The sequence below is a fragment of the Chiroxiphia lanceolata genome, chromosome 18 (genome assembly GCF_009829145.1).
Source record: "Chiroxiphia lanceolata isolate bChiLan1 chromosome 18, bChiLan1.pri, whole genome shotgun sequence".
In the NCBI taxonomy this organism is placed as follows: domain Eukaryota; kingdom Metazoa; phylum Chordata; class Aves; order Passeriformes; family Pipridae; genus Chiroxiphia; species Chiroxiphia lanceolata.
The window spans coordinates 2,957,082-2,976,754 of record NC_045654.1 but is presented as its reverse complement, the minus strand read 5'-3'; the positions used below and the strand labels follow the sequence as shown (position 1 = coordinate 2,976,754).

The 19,673-nt window shown below is 47.9% G+C and overlaps 1 long non-coding RNA gene across 5 annotated transcripts; it reads left to right on the top strand.

Moving 5' to 3' along the window:
* Positions 1–2,222: 2,222 nt before the first annotated feature.
* Positions 2,223–9,198, top strand: LOC116795634. 5 transcript variants are annotated; one of them, XR_004360110.1, is made up of 6 exons: positions 2,223–2,381; positions 3,150–3,352; positions 4,457–4,548; positions 5,465–5,609; positions 6,579–6,723; positions 8,123–9,195. It is a non-coding gene; the product is annotated as an uncharacterized LOC116795634 (long non-coding RNA). The 5 variants fall into 5 exon arrangements; XR_004360112.1 differs by having other exon boundaries at positions 3,150–4,548; positions 5,465–5,559; positions 8,123–9,198; XR_004360109.1 differs by having other exon boundaries at positions 3,150–4,548; positions 8,123–9,198.
* The last annotated feature ends 10,475 nt before the right edge of the window (positions 9,199–19,673 follow it).

Genomic DNA, 19,673 nt, shown 5'->3' with positions numbered 1-19,673 from the left:
TGTGTGAGAACATGGCACACTGTATTTTTCACTGTCCTGACATGGATGACCAAGTGTAAATGCTGAGAAATGCTACAGTTAGATAAACCCAAACACAAAACTACTGCCAAGTGGAAAAACAACCAGAGAAAAGCCACAGTGCCCCAGCCCTGGGAGGTGCTGAGTACCTGTGCTGAGACTGTGGGAATGACAAATGGCCAGTCCCTCCCAGGGGACAGGATTAGTTGTTTCCTATGTGTCCAATAGACATTTTCTCTCCGAGCAAAACAACTAGCAGGTGGCTGGTCCTGCCTTCCAAAAGGGCTGTGGCAGATGCAGGGTTGTGCTGGAGGGCAGCTTGGATTTCACATCCTTTCCTTCCCTGTGAGCTGACTGGGTTGTTGGGGGGTCACCAGGGTTGGTTTGTGTGCATGTGCGAGTGTCAGGGACCAGGCAAAGAACAAGAGGGAGTTTTCCAGCGAGATTAATCCTCTACCAGAAGTGGCTCTGCCCCAGGAGTGACTCTCAGAAAGGCTGACATAAATCTACAATTAATGCTGTTTGCTTGGGCTGTAACCAACAGCGATGTTTGGCCCAGTAGGTGCTGATCCCACGGCTTAGGCTCTCATTCTCCCCTCTCTGAATGAAATTCCCAGAGGGATTTGCTGCTCCTCTCCACAGTTCAAGCATTTGGGGACACAGAAGTCCATCGGTGTGTAGGAGTAAATCCCACTGAAGACCTCAGAGAAGACACACCAGCAGCAGCACAACCTGTACCTGGTGCCATGTGCTGTGACTGTGTGGTGACATCAGTGCTCAGGAGCAGGAGGAGGTGACAGGGCCACAGGGCCCCTTCACGTGGTTCCAGCCTTTCAGCACAAGCGTGCTGCAGACTCTGGCAGCCTTTCAAGACAGTGTCTGAGTTCAGAGGGGATGTGCCAGGATGGTGACCTTGGCCATATCTGCCCAGGCAAAGGTTTCTAAGGCTCCTCATGGGTCTGGTTTCCAAGTTGAAAAAGTCCATCATCTACTGACTGAGGGAACCACCAGCTGGGAGAGCACTTGGGAGGCTCAAACCCTCAATACATCTACCCAGAATGCAGATTCCTGGTCTAAAAGGTGTTGTGTTACCAGGCAGTTTTTGAGTTCATCACGTTTCTTGAACATCTCAGAACAAGTTTTCCCCCCCACTTTGCACAGCTACAGGTTTCTTGTGGTCCCGGTGTGTTCAACACACAGGGCACCAATAGCCTGTGTGTTGCATTGATGGGGTTCAGAGGGCAAAGTGAGGGGTTTCTTTCCATCTTTAGGCTTAGACCATGATTTTAAGACCATGCCAGGTCCGATCTGGATGCCCTAGTGCACACCTTTGACCGCTGAGCTACATAGTTTTGGGAAGCCAGGACTGTCTGGGAAGGCTGAAGCCTTATTTCCTTGGCACAGAGCAAAGCAAAATACAAGGAAGGTAAGACCTACCATTTCTGTCACACATTCTTTGCAAAAATCTCTTGGTTGCCTCAAGTTTTACACAGTGATCAGAGCCCAGGACACACTAAGGTGGGGGAAGGGGCTCAGGGACCCCTCTTCAGCTCTCCAAGCATCACAGTGAACCCCCAAGACAGGGGGATTTGCTTTGGTTATGCTCCCCTTGGCAAACACAGTGCAAAGTGCCTGTGACCCCTTCCAGAAGCCAAGACACTTTCTGGCAATGGGAAAGGACACAAAGAGGCTGTTTGGGATTGACCACAGCCTCTTCCCACAACTGCCCTGAACTCTTGCACTGTACCAGCCTCCTGCTCTTCCCTTTTGCCAGGGGCTAAGGCTGAGTACCCTCACTACAGCCATTCTCAACCGTCAACCCTCTATCACTTCCAGGTTGATACCAGACTGCCCACATTGGTCAGCTCAAAGCCTCACTTTGTTGGTCTGGGTGATCTCCAGGGCTGTTCTCAGTGTCAAACCTCCTCCATCCCCTGGAGCTCCCACACCAGGGCCTGACTGTAAAGCACTGAGGGCTCATCACCCTGAAAGGAGCCATTCCTGCTCCCAGAAAAGCTCTGTCTGGCTGAGGGCAGACAGTTCCTCCCTCCTGGAGGCAACTCTGCGTGTGCTGCCTAAACACGGCAAAGATTTTGTTATTGGGCTGGGTTTTCATTCCTCCCTCCTTCTCGCTGCCTGCAGAGCCAAAGGGCCTGTTTGTTTTTGCTGTTACTTATCAGAAAGGTTTATTTGCGATTGTTTGGGGGGGGGGGGGGAGGGAAAAACCCCTGTGTAGCCACAGGCAGACAAGCTCAGTGCTCAGGAACATAATGGCTGGAGCCCGCGGGCCCATATGCTCGCCATCCTGGGAGGTGGAAGGCCAGCTCTGATCACATCCAGCTGCTCAGGATACAACTGATCAGGTATGGCTGGATGTCAGGAAAAAAAAAAAACCCAGGGTCAGCCTGACTGGGGGGTTGAGGCAGGGAGGGGAATCTGCGAGGAGCTGTTTAAAGGGAGCTGCAGAACTGGGAATTTTCCTGTTGGGAGATGTCAGGGCTGCAAACTCAGACACATATACAGCCCCCCTGGAGGGAGGGAGGGAGGGATGGAGGAGGAGGAGGTTATATTTCCCCTGTCAGCTACTATAGCATCCTCTGGGCTTCGTGAGGGAAAGAACGGAGCTTTCATACCGCGCTGAATAATTCCTGCATTTTTAGGTTCCTATTTCCTCGATGAATTAAGACCTAGGAATTCAGCTTGTTTGTTGTCGCTTTTGTTACTGAATATCCGTGAAAAGCTCAATGTCCCTGGGAACTAATTAGGTATTAACCCTGCATTATTGCTGCATATCAGCCATGGAAACACACCATTTGGCTAAATCTCCTTGAAATATGGAAATATTGAAGGGTCAGGTGGAATGGCTGAAAAATAAGTCAAAAAAAAAAAAAGAAAATTTCTGGGGCAAGGAAGGAAAGGAGGAAATATTTCAACAAAAGCAACTACATGGTATTATTTTTTACGGCTTCTGTGAAATCCTAAACAAAACTACCAGATAGGAACAAAGTTGTTTTTAGAAGAACAATGAGGTCTCACTGGGAATTGTGCCTGGGAGAGATGTGGGAGAGGTCGGGAGCTACACGAGATCTATTCCAGCCTAACCTCAACTGCTTTACTTGTTTTGCTCTTAGGTCCTCACTACCATGTTTTTGGGCAAGATACTTTTAGAAGAACACCTCAACCAGACCATGTTCTCAAAGACCTGAGCCTTCACTGATGGGAGGCAATAATTTTGCATTTTGGAGTATCTTCTTACTCTTATGCATGGCAACATTTAACAGCACACCACCATCTGCCACAGAAGCACAGACCACTAATGGCATCATAAGAATAAGTGTGTACCTATCTATATTTTATTACTCATGCCATTTCAGGGTTTTGCAGATAATTAACTCTGAATACTTATTCATCTATTTTCCCTCAAAAATGTTACCATTCCACTTAAAACCCTTCTTTGTGGTCCAAGCAGCAGAACACTTAATCAGACTGAGCAGGGCCACAGAGCAGCTTTGAAGAGGCCTTAAAATATCTGAAAATTCTAAACTCAAACCATGGGAAGGGGACTGCTCTCATCCAGCCTCCCCTTGCTCCCCTCTCCTGTGGCTTGGGGGAGACAACAGAGCTCCTGATCCCCCGGGGACAGGGATACAACCCCCTCAAACCAGAGTGTTTCTCCAACACTGTGTCAGCCCAGACACACTGACTCAATCCAACACACCACTGAACCAAAATATTTTGATTTGATAAAACAAACGCAACAACTGTTTAGACTTTGTCTGACCAGACTCACAATGGAGGTTTCCTTTTCAACTTCCCTATTTATTCTCATCTCTACCATCACACAGTTAGGTGAGCAAAGCCAAAGCCATTCCCTTCTCCTTTCCCCCCCGGATCCCCAGGGAATGGCCAGGTCTCCTGGACTGTCTCCCACTGCACTCCTGCATGGAGCCAACCCAACAGGGCTGTGGATGGCTTCAGGAAACCCTACATACAGCTATAATGAGAAGTTATTATTCCAGCATTTTGCTTTCCACTTGTTATACAGGCACTTCCCACAAACCCAGTATGGGAGTGAAAGGCCTCACTTCGATTGTTAGTGGGTTTACAGTGTCTTTCCTAACATATCCTTGTCTCCCTGTTACAACAAAACCACCCTGCTCCTCTCTCAGCCACACCCAACCTCCAGCTCCCCGTGCACAACCCCAGTGCTCGTGGTGGGAGGTCCGTTCTCACATCAGATTAAAGCCGGGCAGAATCAATTAAAGCAAAAAGGACGGGGTCTGCTGAGATGACAGAAGGCATTTGGGGCAAAATCTCACAGCTGAATGCAGGAGAGATGCCTTGCCCAGGCTCTCTTGTTCCTCCATGGAAGCTGGGGCACAACAACATCTCTCCAGATGACTCCAGACTGCCAGTCCTACCTGATATTTTTTTGCAGTGGCTCACGGTGCTAAATAACAAGGAATATCCAAGTCAGAGACAGATAGAAGAGGATATGAACGTAGGAGATGATCAGAGGAGGGACTTCTGGTAACTGGAAGAGATGAAAAACAGCTTTGCTGCCCTCCATTACTCAGAGATGAGTAATTCCTGTGGGGGCCCTGAGATAAGAAAACCAGACCCAGATTTTCGTACCTCACAGATGAACACATCCTTCCTTCTTCTTAAGACTCATTCTCCACCTTCTACCCCCTCTGCAACCAACCCCTCAGGATCTATTTTGTGTATTTATACCCATTCTGTATCCACTCAGAGCCACCCACTGTGCCCATTCCTGCCTTTGTCCTCTGGTGACCCCAGGGCCATTCCCTCGTGCCTTCCCAAAGGGAATGGCAGAGCACTGCAGCCCGTACATACCCTCAGGAACAGATGTTGGCTTTGTAACTTTAACCCCCCTGCAAGCCATCCCCCTCCCTCCCTCCTCAGCCTACATGCCATCCAATTTGTCACCTACAAGGAAGGTCAGGGTCCTGCTGGGTGCCCAACATCTCTCAGCTTGGGGCACTTAGTTTCACATTTTTTTCTCCCACTAAACAAGATGTTGAAGCAGAGAAAGAGCAAGGCAAAGAAACTGGCTTGAGAGAGGGTCTGTCTGGTGAGGGAGGATTTTTCTTTGCTTCCCTCCCACCTAAATTATCTGATGTCTTGGTAGCAGACACAGATTTCCAGGAGGAAAATTCCTCTGCAAGCTCCTGAGACCTTCAGCTTCCTCTGGGAGCAAGTAAGCAGCATTAGCTCTTAGAAGTTTGCCTTGCTGGGCTGATCTGTGGTGTGAACAAGCTCTAATTAGTCATTTAACTTAAGAACTAAGACTCCCAAGAGAAGATTTCAGAGGGGAATTCAAACTGAAATTATCAACAGCCTAATGCAATTGCTCTGCACTGCCTTTGCAGGAGCTCTGTCTCCCTTTCCTCATTAAAATGGGTGTTCTGAAATACTTCCACAGCTTTGCCAAACCATGGCTTGTGCAGCCTCCCCTGGAGTCACTCCTGGATGAATTCACATCCCATTATCTCCTGGATTTGGGCTGGGGAGAGGAAGGTGTGTCTGCTCATGGATGTGGAGCTGCTCAGGAGCAAGTGCTGCTTCAGGTCCGTGGGATACAGTGGAAGGGAACACAGAAGCTGCTTAAAATCTCAGGCCTCCAGCAAAGGGTTCTCAGAGACCAAAGGGATTCTTAGGGTTGGATGCTCTGAACACTGACTGGACTGAGTTTTAAGGATGATCTTCATCTAAAGCATCAAACCTGAGCCCACATCTTAAAATGATTCCAGCATTAGCTGAATATTCCCATAATCCTGGGACTGTTTGAAAGCTTCTGTAAGCAGCCCTGGTGGAGTGCTGGTGTTTCCTGCTTTCCTAACTTACATCCCAGGGATGGGAAGACTGGGTCTGTGGTATTGCCAGCTCCAGTATTGCCATGCCAAGTTACCTCAACACAGTAGTTTCCTCAGTTTGTATAATTCCTGACAGAATCCAGAATTGTTTGGGTTGGAAAAGCCCTCTAAGATTGAGTCCAAGCATCCCCCAGCACTGCCAAGGCCACCACTAACCCATGTCCCCAAGTGCCACATCCACACATCTTTTAAATCCCTCCAGAGATGGTGACTCCACCACCTCCCTGGGCAGCCTGTATTGAAGAAACAAGTGGAAACCTTGATCACTGGTGCGATTGTACAAAATTCTGAATTCTTGTTTCCAGTAAATGATAGTCCTTCCCTGCCCCTTCCCAAGAGAACCCATCTAACCAGCACATAAAAAAACCCACATTAAAACCTTGCTGATGTTGCCCCAAATGAAGTGTGAAAAGCTTGCCATGGGTGAGCTCTCCCCACTTTCTGAGTCCAGCTCTGTACTCAGCCGGTATCTGGTAGAGGAGAGATGAGAATGCTGCAGTCCAGTGACCTGAAAACATCTAAATTTCCTCCATGAACCTTTCTAATCAGTTAAATTGATTACTTTATAGGTGATGAGAAAGGTCTCCAATTTCTTCTTCAGTAGAACCACTTCTAGAGGAGCTCTTGCAGAGATCAAAGTATTTTTTTTTCTTTTTTAAATAGAGACTGTCAGACAAATCCTCAAACTGATTTCCCAACATGTGTGAAACCTGTCACATCAGCATCTCTTGGAACTCTAAGCTGGAGACAAAGGCCATGGAAAAGACTCTTCAGAAGGCAGTAAGCCATCAGTTCACCTCTTCACCAGGTGATCTTTCTTCCTATTCAGTGCAGTGCCTGGAGTAGCTTAATGGACTTCTTTCAGAGCTTACCAAATTTCCCTCCCCCCCACACACATAGCACTGAACTTAACTGGAATGGATAGTACCCCCTTAGAAAAAGAAATTAAATCGTTGTATGTCCTTTGAAACATTCTAATGTCATATTAATAACATTTTATTCTGATCCCTGTGTTCCCCTGCCATGGGCAGGGACACCTCCCACCAGCCCAGGCTGCTCCAAGCCCCGTCCAACCTGGCCTGGGACACTTCCAGGGATCCAGGGGCAGCCACAGCTTCTCTGGGCAACCTCTGCCAGGGCCTGACCACCCTCACAGGGAAGAATTTCATCCTAATATTTAACCTAAACCCACCCTCTGCAAGTTTAAAGAAAGCAAAGGATCAGCACGACGTCCACGAGTCCTGGTGGAAGCCCTTTATAACCCCTCAAAGAACGCTCAGCTCCCTCGTCACACACACGGCGGCAAACACAGACCCGGCTGACACCGTTTGGCACAGGAAAAGAGGGAGGGAGGGAGGGATCTGCCCCTTCTCCAAGCCCCCAGCCCGAACCACCCCCTGCTCGAGCCCCAGCGCTGCGGCCCCGACACGCAGGACCATGGACAGCAGTTCCCACTCGCCCGGCTCGCTGCGCTCACAAACACCGAGCACACCCCGGCAGGAGCTTTGCGTTTCTTGGTTACCCTGGGCTACACCTTGAAAACACTCACATAAAGCATCGTGAGCCGGCTCTGCTCACTCTGAGTGCTGGAGCTCTTGGAAGAGCACATCAGCCCAAAGAACACCCTTCTCTGTGCTGAGTTCTGGTGAACACCACAGAACAGCACACAGAGCTTGAAATCTCCCTGCTCTGCTGTAAATAGAAGCCACTTTCCCTGCCCAAGTCCTGATAACAACCAAGATGTAATGAAAGCATTATTAACCTCTCAGGCTCCACTGTAACCAGCCCCTGGCTTCCAAGACACACTTAAAAGATTCCTGTGAAAAGGGCAAGTTGTTATCCACCCACATACCCAATTTACTCCCTAACTCCACTTATGCCAGAAGAATTCACCAAATAAGCCAGAGTGTGATGGCATCTCGTAGGATTTTTGGGATGGTCCTGTGCAGAGCCAGGAACTGAACCTCATAACCTTGTGGGTTCCTTCCAACTCAGGATATTCTATGATTCTGTGACCTCATTTTACGAGGTGCCAATGCCATTTTACACACTGAACTCACAACCACACAACACTGGATGTACCTACACCACTGGGAATGCACATCCTTCCAGGAGGAAAGAAGAAACAGCATCTCTGCCACCCTACTGCAAATTATTTTAAATTCCAATGCCTGTATATCGAGAACTAATTATTAATTCTCTTGCAGGTCTAATTCTACACAGCTGTCTCAAAATAAGTGGACCATCAACCACGTTTTGCTATCAGCCATCCCTTTTACTTTGACAACACTAAGATACCACAAGACCAGTCCTCCTACAAGGCGGATTCATTCTCGCTCAGCATCCAAAGTTCAACTTGGAGGACAAGGAAAATGAGAGAAATGGCAAGTGACACTAAACCTTGATAGGATCATGGGCTTTGCAACAGCTTCAACATGCAGGCGGGTGAAAACATCCCTCCCAAAGTAAAGGGACAGAGGAAAGAAATGAAGGGGAGGAAAGAAAAAGGAAAGGTTGATGGACAGTTGGACTTGTTGAGGGTGAAATCAATTAAAGTGCATCAAATCCGGAGTTCATGCTTTTTCAAAGTGACAAATATGTGCTGGAAACTGAGAAAGATGAGGGGAAAATAATGTCTTTGACCTCCCGGAGACCGGCTGTTCCTTCCGTCACAGGAGCCAGAAGTGAAGTGAGATGCGTTCATGATAAATTGTAACAGCCAGGCAGCCACCTCAAAAAAGAACGAGGTGAAAAGGTTACAGAAGGGACCCAAAATGCGAAGAATTCAACCAAACATCAAGATAAATCAACTCAGGCCCTTGTGTGTGCATACCCAGCCCTCACAGAGCTGCTGTGGCTCAGCTCAGCTTGTGTAGCCTTGCTTGGAGTGTAAGAGAGACACACACACACATCTTGATTATAAAAGCTCTGGAAAACACCCTTACAAAGGGCTGGCTCACCTCAGCCTTCCCAGGGGAAGGGATGCAGTGGCCACCCCACCTGCCACCCTGTTTTGGCGTTTGTTAGACAATTAGAACATTTCTTTGAGGCACACAAATATCCCTGAAAATCCCGTGTTCACCTAAACTCAGCTTTCCAAGAGCTGGACGCCTCTCTCCTAATAAAGTAAACAATAAAATATTCACACTTCTGAAAGTTTCAGAGCCTTGGTATCTCTTATTTTCTCTTGCACTTTGAATTTCCTGGTTTTGAGATTCAAAGCAGGGTATAAATATTTGTCTGGGTGCTTCCACCAACACGGCAACTTTGGATCCTTTCCCTCGCTAACAACCAGAAATTATTAACTCTGGTGATGTCTTTCATGCAGAATAGTTGAATGCAAAAGGTAAAATATTTTAAAGGATCAATAAACATATGATATCTGCTAATAAAAATCATTGAAACATCCCTTTAAAGATTGCACCCTGTTGGGAAAATATATTTTCAGCCCAAGAAAATATCTCAATCCAGGTGAAACGAAACTCAGTATTAAAAAATGACACAATTCCCGTGGCAGTGGTGTTTTCCACATAAGGCAAGAATTCACAAAATCGTTTTGGCCAAAATTCTCCTCCTGGCCCAATTCTAGCAAAAAAAAAAAAAAAACAACCTTCCCTAGTGCTGCATCCAATGGTTTATGTGAGCTGTAACAAGCCAAAGGAGAATTTTAGGGAATATTTACTGCACGTTTGGGAACTTTGGCAGGGTACAGCCATACATCTCCCACTCAGATGCTCACACTGACTACAAACTGAGCCCTCACTTGAGCCCATGGAGTGTCCAAACACCGGGTGTTTGTGACACAGAGTCCTCCTTAAATTATTAATACCTAGCAAGGAATGTTACCCCGAGATCTTTGAGCAAGAGCTGGCCAAACTTCTCTTCCTACTTCCAGCAGCAGGCTGACCTTTGAAGAGGTCACTGAAGAAACCATGTTTTCTCTCCTCTCCTGTCACTAAAGGGACTGTAGGAAGTAGATTGCACCAGGAATGTGAAGTTAAGCCTGCTCACACTGCTGCCTGCTGTGCAGAGAGCTGCCTTAGGGTAGCCCTAAGCACGGGAGCTACAGGAAATTCCCAACTGCAGCGCAGAATTCCTCATGCCTGGGCTCCCAGCTGGCACTGAGGGCTTAACTGTGGTAAATGCCTGCGCTGAGGGAATGAGGTTTGCCTCGGAGTTGCTGTGAGGAAGCTCAGCTATCAAGTCCTGGCTGGCATCCTCACAGCCCTGCCTTCAGAAAGCACTGGTGAGCATCTCGCCAGCTCCTCCTGACACACATGCCCACCCCGCTGTTGTCGCGTTTTTCTTCACAACAACCTTCCCTGGATGGTCCCTTCCCCGAAACAGCCTGATTCTCTCAGGGAGACACGAGTTCACATCAACAAATCCTTCCCGACACTGCCCCGAAGCACTTTCGCTATGATCGGCTATTCAGAGTGATGGGACACACTAGTTAGATCTCTCTGTGTGTTTATCAATCCCTTCTCAGCCATTTTCCTCTGTAAATCCGTCAAATCTTTTTCTTCAAGCTCTGTGGGAACAGTTAGGAGCTATCTCCTCAGAGGTGCCTGCCCTGCCACTTGGATTTCATCCCGCTCCCGGAGAAGTTGGATGTCAGCAATGAGGGGACTGGCCAGCACAGCACAGACACAGCAGCAGCAGTGCTGCCAGTACCCTTGGAGCCACAGGATCCACAGGAAAGACCCTTATAAAGTCCCCTGTCCCTATGTAGGGGACAAGGGAAGAGTCCTCTTAATATGGGACAGAGAAGGGGAAAAAGCCCAGAGATGAAGTCAGATGAGTGAAAAGTCTGTAACACCCCAACGCAGACATAACTTGTTCTGAGCTGAGCCAGGGCAGGAATCCAGCTGCTCCACAGGAACACAGGACCTTACAGGATTTAAGGACACAGGACTTGGAAGTGTATTGGACACAAGACGTATATTACATATCCATATCCAAATATTACATATCCCTATCCACATATTACATATCTATATCCAAATGTTACATATCCACTACAACCCTGTGATGAACGTCACTCAAGCAACACACTGCCACCAACAGCTTTGAACCTTACAAATTTCCTTTTATCCTGCCAGGGAATTCGAGCCTGACAAACCACACATCTTCCCTTTTAAATAGGGAGCATCAGCCAGTCTGTTTGCCTTACACTGATGCTTGTAACCCTCGTGGATGGCAGTGACTTGCCAGCCAGCCTGAATCTGCACAGATGCTGTCCTGTGGAGCTACACTTCTGCAGCTTACATGCAGTTTGACTGTGCAGATCTAGGTCAGCACCCTGACAAACATCAAAGGAGAAGGCTTATCTCTCCTTTCACACTTGTCATCGGCCAGGCTGGTTATCAGCCCCATTTTGCAGCCAGGGGAATGAAGCACAAAGCAGTGAAGTGACTTGGCTGAGGTCAGTGCCTGGTTTGGGAATAAAGCTCCAGGTCCTCCACACCACCAACCAGGTGACACCATGTTCATAAGGCTAAATTGTGAAATTGGGGAAGATAAACTTGTGGAGGGCTGACAAAACCTGTAGGTATCACCATCAGCCACATTTGCTCACTCATCTACCTGAGGAGTCTACCAGAGTTGCAGGTGGCACATAGAGCATTCCCACTAGTGACAGACCAAAACTTTGGACAATCCCCATTCTCCCAATGAGCCACCTATTCCAAAGAAGAGCTACCAGGATGGTGAAGGGTCTAGAGGGAAAGCCATACAAAGAGTGGTTGAAGTCACTTGGTTTGCTCACCCTCTAAAAGAGGAGACCGAGGGCAGAGCTCATGGGGGGCTGCAGCTCCAATCTCTGCTCTCTGTGAGCAGGGACAGGACCCAGGGAACAGCTGGAGCTGTGTCAGGGCAGGGTCAGGTTGGATCTCAGGACAAGGTTCTTCCCCCAGAGGGTGGTTGGCACTGCCCAGGCTCCCCAGGGCAGTGGGCACAGCCCCAAGGCTGCCAGAGCTCCAGGAGGGTTTGGACAATGCTCTGAGGGACAGGGTGGGATTGTTGGGGTGTCTGTGCATCCAGGAGCTGGAACTATGATCCTTGCGGGTCCTTCCAGCTCAGAATGTTCCATGACTCTATTCCTTGCTTGCTCACCAGCCAGAATAAGCACTCAGGGTTTGGGATCCTCCCCTTTAAACCCTGCAGAGTGGGGCAGGAACCTCCCAGGACCACCCTTCGAGCTCCATTTCATCAGACACGCTGGATGTGAGCAGAGAGACAAACATGAGGTTATAAATATATATATATGAAACCAACAGAACATTTTACATCCAAAAAAAGGGGGTCTGTCACTATGATTGAATAGCTTCTGCTCCTGCTTCTGATGTCTCCTGTCAGAAGGGGCAGATGAGAATGGACCACGTGGCAGAAACAGCTTCACTAAAATGACTCTGGTAACAAGCAACCAGACAGCTCCATATCCAACACATACACAAGGAAAATAAAAGGCTCCAAGAGTAGGAGAGAGCAACTGTCATTCTTCTAGGATTGAATTTGTTTCTTTGTCCAAAAATAGTTGCCATCTGAACATCAACATTTTTAATATTTTAGCTTTGGTTGCCTTTCCCTAAATTGCTTTCATTCATTTAAAGAAATCTTCCATCTATGAAACTTTTCAGTTATTTTTTTTTTCCATCTCCTCTAAATTCTTTTTCCATTTTTTGTGGACTTCAAAGTAATTTGGTGCTGAAACATTTTTGGTGAGTTTGGAAGGGAGATGAAGCCTTTAGTTTTTCTAAAGGAAGAAAATACAGGAATCTTTTTTAAGCTACTGTTTCATTATAGGTTGTAATAAAGCTGATTTTTTTTTTTTAAAGGAAAAGCATCAGTAAAACCTGACTAACCAAAAGCACCACTTTGCTGATCCTTGACATTTGGCTTCACCACAAGTGTTGCCACAAAAAGCCAGGCTGCAGCTCTGGGATTCAGGCCATGCAAATGGTAAAGTTTTGTTTTTAGAGGGTTGAAAGGAAAAAAAAAAATCCCACAACCAACCTTTTTCCTCATTAAAGGACTGCCCCTAGAGAAGGGATAGAGCAGGGACACTGTTCAGGATCCAGTGTCAGCACATCAACACACACCACGTGCTCCATGCAGGGGATGTGAATGACCAAGGCTGAGTTTATCTGGCCCCTGATGGTTTCCAGCCCAGAGCCCCCACATTCCCCCAGAAGCTGCTTGGTGTGTCCACCAAGCAGGACCAAGTCATCACCTCTCCTGCCTCACCTGAAGGAGGTTCTTGCCAGCACACCTCAAGAACTGGCTGCAGAAGTCACTGCATTGCTCCAGACTCAGAGAGGTTTAGGACTTTCTAAGACACCCTTAAGTGTTTGTTTTCCTCACCTGGTGCAACTCCCACCTCATGCTTTGCTTCAGCACAGAGCAGTGATTTGCCCTGGGATGGGAGCTGTGCCAGGATGCCTTCCTACTCCTGACACTGTGCAAGGCCAGGCTGGACAGGGCTCTGAGCAACCTGGTCTAGTGGAAGGTGTCTCTGCCAGTGGCAGAGGGTGGAATTAAATCATCTTTGAGGTTCCTTGCAACCCAAACCATCCTGTGATTCTCTGACACTGAACTGTGCTGCTGATCCAACACTGTACACGTGATTTGTGTTGCCTCTGTTGCCTTTCAGGTCCAGGTTGGCCAGAAGATCACATCACATTCCTCACCCATGACCTCGCCCCTTCCACTGCAAGCAGTAGCTTGAGCACAGCATTCATGGTTGAAGGACCTGGAGATCACTGTGTCCTCAGCCCAACACACACAACACACTTTCATCCCATGTATTGTACAGAAGGATCCACTCCAGCCCCCCCTGGAAACCCCAAAATGCAATGTTTGCTGTGGACACCAGGACCTGATCCTAATCCGTGACCCCAAAGCAACACAGAGGAATAAGTGACAGACTTTACCATGGGATTGCCTTTCCTGACCCGCCAGCCTTGTGTGCTGGTAAGTGAAATCCATCACCAAATGAAACAAGGCCATTTCCTCCCAACATAAATCCCAGAATTACTGGTGGGGAAGGGAATTCAGTCCAAGTGCTGTAACACTGTGCCACGCACGTAACTCAGCCGGTGTCATTCCCAGCTCTCCAACCTCTGCAAAGCCTGACTCGTGTAGATTTGTGAAGGACCCGAAGCTTTAGCCCCAGCCTCCTCCCCCCTCTGGTACAACTTCCTACACCAACCCTGTGGGATATTAAATCTTCCACTTGCCATTTTCTCCTAGGCAGAGAGGATATGAATTTCATAACTCCTCAGCTGAGCTGCCATCGGGAGCCATGAAATACGACAGGAAACCCCCGGCACGGAGCGGTGAGCGCTCCGGGCGCAGCCACGGGAGCTGCAGGACTGGCCAAGCCATTAGAGCAGCACGTGGTGCAGGGACCACGGGGGTGTGCAAGGAAGGGCACCCTGACACTTGATCAGACCAGGGAAGGATGAAATCACAGCAGGACAGAGCCAGTGCCCGTGCCAAGGTTGGTCACGCACAAAAAATCCTGTGCTTAGCGAGGAGTTACCATTTACATCCGTCTGACCCGGGGGGTTAAGGAGGTACAGGGCTGACAGAAGGGCTGGAGAAGGAAAACAAACCCTTAATTCATGCATTTAACAGCTACAGGAGTAAACCACTGCATAATTTTCACTTGAACTTGTGCCTCTCCACTGTAACCAAGGTGGAGGGAGAACTGATGATGGCCCAGGAGTGAGCTGGGCTGGAGCACTCCTGCCTCCCTCACCCAGAGCTCTGCCAATGCAGATGTTTTTCCAGCACCTCACGGGTCACAAAGCCCAGCATGGATCACAACAGCAACAAAGTGCTTCCAATGAAAACAGTCTGGCTGTGGAACAGCCTTCCAGAGGAGACTAGGATGGCAACCCAGCACCTCACCGTCCTGAGGGCACACTGCAAGGCTTTGCTCCTCCTAAAGACTTTCACTATCAGCAGGAAGTTAATACAAATGCTTCTACCCCAAAGGACTGTGTTTACCCCCTCCTTTCATATATTTAACGTCAATTAAAATAAAAAAACCAAAGCATTTTTAATGAGCTGAACCAGTATCGCACTTTCCCCTCACCACAGTTTTTACTCCCCAAAATAAGAGTTGAATAGATAAAGAAATCCCAGAAGGAACCAATACTGCTGTCAGACAGTACACTGGGGTCTTGAGCAACCTGATTTATTGGGTGGCAACCCTGACCACGGCAGGGGGGCTGGAACTGGATAAACTTTGATGTCCCTTCCAACCCAGGCCATTCACAGAATCACAGAATCTGTGATTTCTATGATTCCATGACTTCTGCAGATCATCTAACATCCTAAGATGGACAGTACAGAACAGTGTTTCCCCTGTATAGGTGGAAACCAAGAGGAGGAGGAGATACTTTGCAGGGGTTGCAGAGTTTACACCACAAAGACCACTGCTGTGGCCTCCTAGATTTCAGCTACCCAAGGCTGCAACTGGAACAATCAATAGCTGGGGGAATCCTTTAGTGCTTGTGGAGAAACCTGGGTCATGCAGAAGGGAGAAACCAGTGTGAGTGTTCGTAATAGACTGTAAAACAACTGCTGCAAAGCACCTAGAAAGGCATTGGTAACACAGGCACAGTTTTCTCTTACAAATCAAGGTTCACCTGCACCAAAGATGCCCCACAGCACTACAGCAATCCCCACAAAACACAAAGATTTCATTCAATAACCCATCTCAAAAGCTTCTGGCTGCACCAATAACAGTAATATTTCTATTGCCACAAAGTTCTTAGCACTAAAACCAATATGTAAAGAGGAAGAAGCGGAAAAAGAGAGAGAGATAGTCTGGTTGTTCACTGTACCACAGCCTTTAATCCAGTTTCTGTTATTCAGCCAGTCTGAGCAGGACCACACCCAGCTCTCCACCTGAGCATGGTTTTGTGAACTACCAAAACAATCACACCACTTTAAAGCAATTTTTGAGAATTCAAGTCTAACATACAAGGATTTTTATATCTGGCCTCTCTTTAGCCAAGAAAACACTTCCCCACCTTCCACATTTGTCCAGAAAACCAAGCAAGCAGCCAAGTTCAGTACAAGAAAAATAAAAGCCCAACATAGACAAAGCAGCTCCTTGGGCACCTTCTCTTCAGCCATGCTCCAACCAGAGGCAGGTGAGCATCTTTCAGTACTCACAAGCTCCCAGCCTTCAACATTCCTCTGAAGACAAGTTTCTCCAAAGAGCCAGCTGGCTCTGAGGGCATCCACTGCCCATTCCAACCAGGGAACACCAACACCTTCCCAAGGCAGGCCCCTTCCTGCAGTCCTGCTGCCCACTACACACATCTCTTCTACCAGTCTCTGCACACCATATTCCAAACCAGATGAAAAGTTTGGTTACTCACAGTTAGGAGCAGGTAGTGCCTTTCCTCCCACCTCCTCCAGTCGCTCCTGCTCGGGTCCTTTGCAGCAGAGGCAGCTCTGAAGCAGCAGTTCATTTCAGCCACTGTGTCAGCAGATTGCAGCAAAAGTCACCTCACCCCGCAGTGGGTTTTCCTCATGGCACAGCAAACACTTCTCTCAGCCTTTAAGGAGACTCCACAGTCACTTGCATGCTCCCCACTTGCCATGGTACACACACAGCAAAGAGTTTGCTTTTCAGTTATCACCACTTTTGGCTTCTTTTCCTCTTCTCCCAACAGCACAGTCACCAGGTAACACACCCCAGTCACAGAACTACGGGGTTTAAATCCTGTGTATCACCACTGAACTTGAATCCTCCATGTGAACCACAAAGGGAAAAGCCCAAGGTGGACTCAGGCTGGCAAAAGAGAGCAAGACTGAGGGGACTGAGCTTAAATACAGCTCCTGGACCAATGAGCAGAGGCTGTGAGATGGGCCCAGGTGAGGCTTGTCAGGGCAATAACACCCCATGGGTGAACTCAGGCCCTGCCAATTTGTAATCAATTACTGCTGAGAGAAAACACCTGGATGTGCCCAGGGAACTTTCAGCTAGAGAAAGATCTAGATTTCTGTGAGGTGATTTAACTCTTGGAAGACTGGAGTAAAAGAAATGGATCACCTGTCACTCAGAAGCCACGTTAGGTGCTGTCTTCCCAAAACCCAGGCTCCTGATCAACCCTCAGGAGGTCAAGCCTGGCAACCAGGATGAGTTTAAATTTGATGAATCCTATGAACTGGCACAGCTGTAGAGGATGTGACGTAATTCTGCCCCTGAAATACTTTGTCTGCTTGTCCTTATAGTCAAAATGTCCTTTGCAGAGGCAAAATGGACCCAAACTGGGTCTGGCCAAACCATCTGACAAACAGGCATTTGTGTGAAACCCTCCCAGAGCACAGTGTAAGACCAAAGGGGAGCCAAGCCCTGAGGACAAGGAGCACAAGAGGCAGGGATTCATGCTCCTCATCAGGGTGACAGCCCTCTAAACCCATCCCCAAAGGCTCAGCCTGGCTGGGAAACCACAGCCCACCTGGGCTGCAACCTCTCTTTCTTCACTTACTGTTTGCTTTCCCTCAGTCTTCAAGTTCAGGAGATGAGTTAAACACATGAGTAAAAGGAATTGCCTTTTTTACAATAAGCTTTCCCTTTCCTATGTACCCTCCTTTTTCCTTATTACAGAAGCACAGAATGGTTTGGGTTGGAAGGGACCTTAAAAGACCATCCAGCTCCAGCCCCCTGCTCCCTGCAGGCAGCTCCTTGGCACTTTGTACTCCTTGTTTTCCCTTCCAAGCCACCACCAGCAGCTTCCTCCCCCCACCCCACCCTCCTGCCTGCTGTGGCAGCATTTCTGCCCCAAGAAGATAATAAATACATCAGGCCTGTCAAAGCCACGTTGTTTTGGCTGGAAAGAGGTGCCCCCCTGCTGGGTGAGATTACTTCCCACCGGGATGGATGGCTTTCCCCTTACTGACAGCTCTCCAACAGGGAGTAATCGGTGTCCAGCCGGGAGGAGCAGGCAGCCAACGGGGCTAAATGGCACTTAGGAGTGATGAGGGCAAGGAGGAGGGAAAGGAGCTTAGCCCTGCTCACACACAGCCCTCCTCTGCCGTGTGGGGTGCTGACAGGGACACAATGGGGATCTCCTTGCTGGGATTTCCCAGGCAGGGGGGTGGCAATGAGAAATGGGAAACTAATATTCCTGCTTGAGACTCAGGGCAAGTGTCAGCCTTGATCCTACCCAAGCCTGACACCTGGAACCAGTAGCTCCCAGTGCTTAAATGTATTAGTGAATAGGAAATTAAGGAAGACATGAAGAAGGACAGAGAAAAACCTCTCTCTTTGCTTGTGGGTACAGGTGTTTTCCATAGGCCAGGCCCTTTACACCCCACAAAACAGCTCATCCTGAGCTGCAGGCTTGGCACACAGCAGATTTTGGGACAAGAGCTAGCAGGGAAGTGGATTTCCCGTGGGAAAAAAATCCTAAAGAAAAGGTTTGGCCTGTTTGCATGTCACAAATGTCCCAGATGTTCCGTGGTCTCTGAGACATCCAGGTAAACTGAGGAGCAGCAGTTCCACCTCCAGGTCATCACCCCGCCTCGGGAACCTGCCACCGTGGTGCTGGGGGTTTGGATCATGCCAGCTGAATGGGCTTTGTTTTCTTGGCTTTTTGAATTAAAGGAATAGAAAAGAGTAAAAGGAGCATTAAAGAACCAGAAAAGAGTAAAATGAGCGTTGAGATGCCGTGAGGAGACTGAGTAGGATTACAGTGAGTCATCCCGAGTTTCTCCACCTCTACACCGGCCTCTTCAAAGACACTTAAGGGAATCAATTGCCCGTATCCCGCTAAAATCCTCTCTGTCTGTGGTTTGTGAAGCTTTAAGCCCCTTTCCCACCCCCACAACCTCCATCCCTCACCTCTGAAGTCTCTCCAGTCCATTATTCTGGGGGCTGCTTTGTGAACAATGTGTTCGCTTTCCGTACTGCCTAATGAAGATGTTCCTGGCCCTGAATATGAGATCTGCTGCACACTTAATGGAAAAAAATAGCTATTCTTATCATTGGTGGGTCAGATGAGTTTCTTGGCAGTGAGGGTGGTGCAGTTATGTGGACAATCAAACAAGCCAGAGATTATTGCCAATGCATTTTTGAGGAAATCAGTGCTGTTTAAACTCTAATCACAACAAGACCTCGTTTAAAAGCATAAAAGCTTTCACTCAGCAGACCTATCTTTTTTTTTTTTAATAGCTAGACAATTAAATAAATCTCCTGACACTTAACCATCATTTACCCAACAGTCAGAAAATGGATTCAATGCCTTTGCATTAGTTAGATGACGATATTAAAGCAAAACCTGAACAAGTACAAGCAGGTGAAGGATGGTCTGTGAGGAGTTTGTGCTGCACTCAGGGATAGCAGGATATCTTCTGAGGGGGGGTAGGGGGATTTTTTTTGTCTTCAAGACACCAAGATGGCTTTTGGCTTTATTGTGTTTCACAGATTTTAACATTCTTGGGAAAATAAAGTAGTTGTTCCCTTTTTACAGGCTGGAAACTGAAGTACAGAAGCGATGCTGTTGCCCTGAAATTCTGTGTCTGAACCAGGAACTGAGTGTGGATGGGATGAATTGTTCAAAAAGTAACATTCTTACTCTTAACCCTCATCCAATCTTTATTTTATGGGCATTTCCATTAAAACTGGTACCCGGAAAATTCAGAGCAAGGGTGGATTAAAGCTCAACAGGGGAAAAAAAATCTGGGTTCTAGTGCATTTTTGCTGGCATCTTAGGAAAGACTGCATTGTCTTAA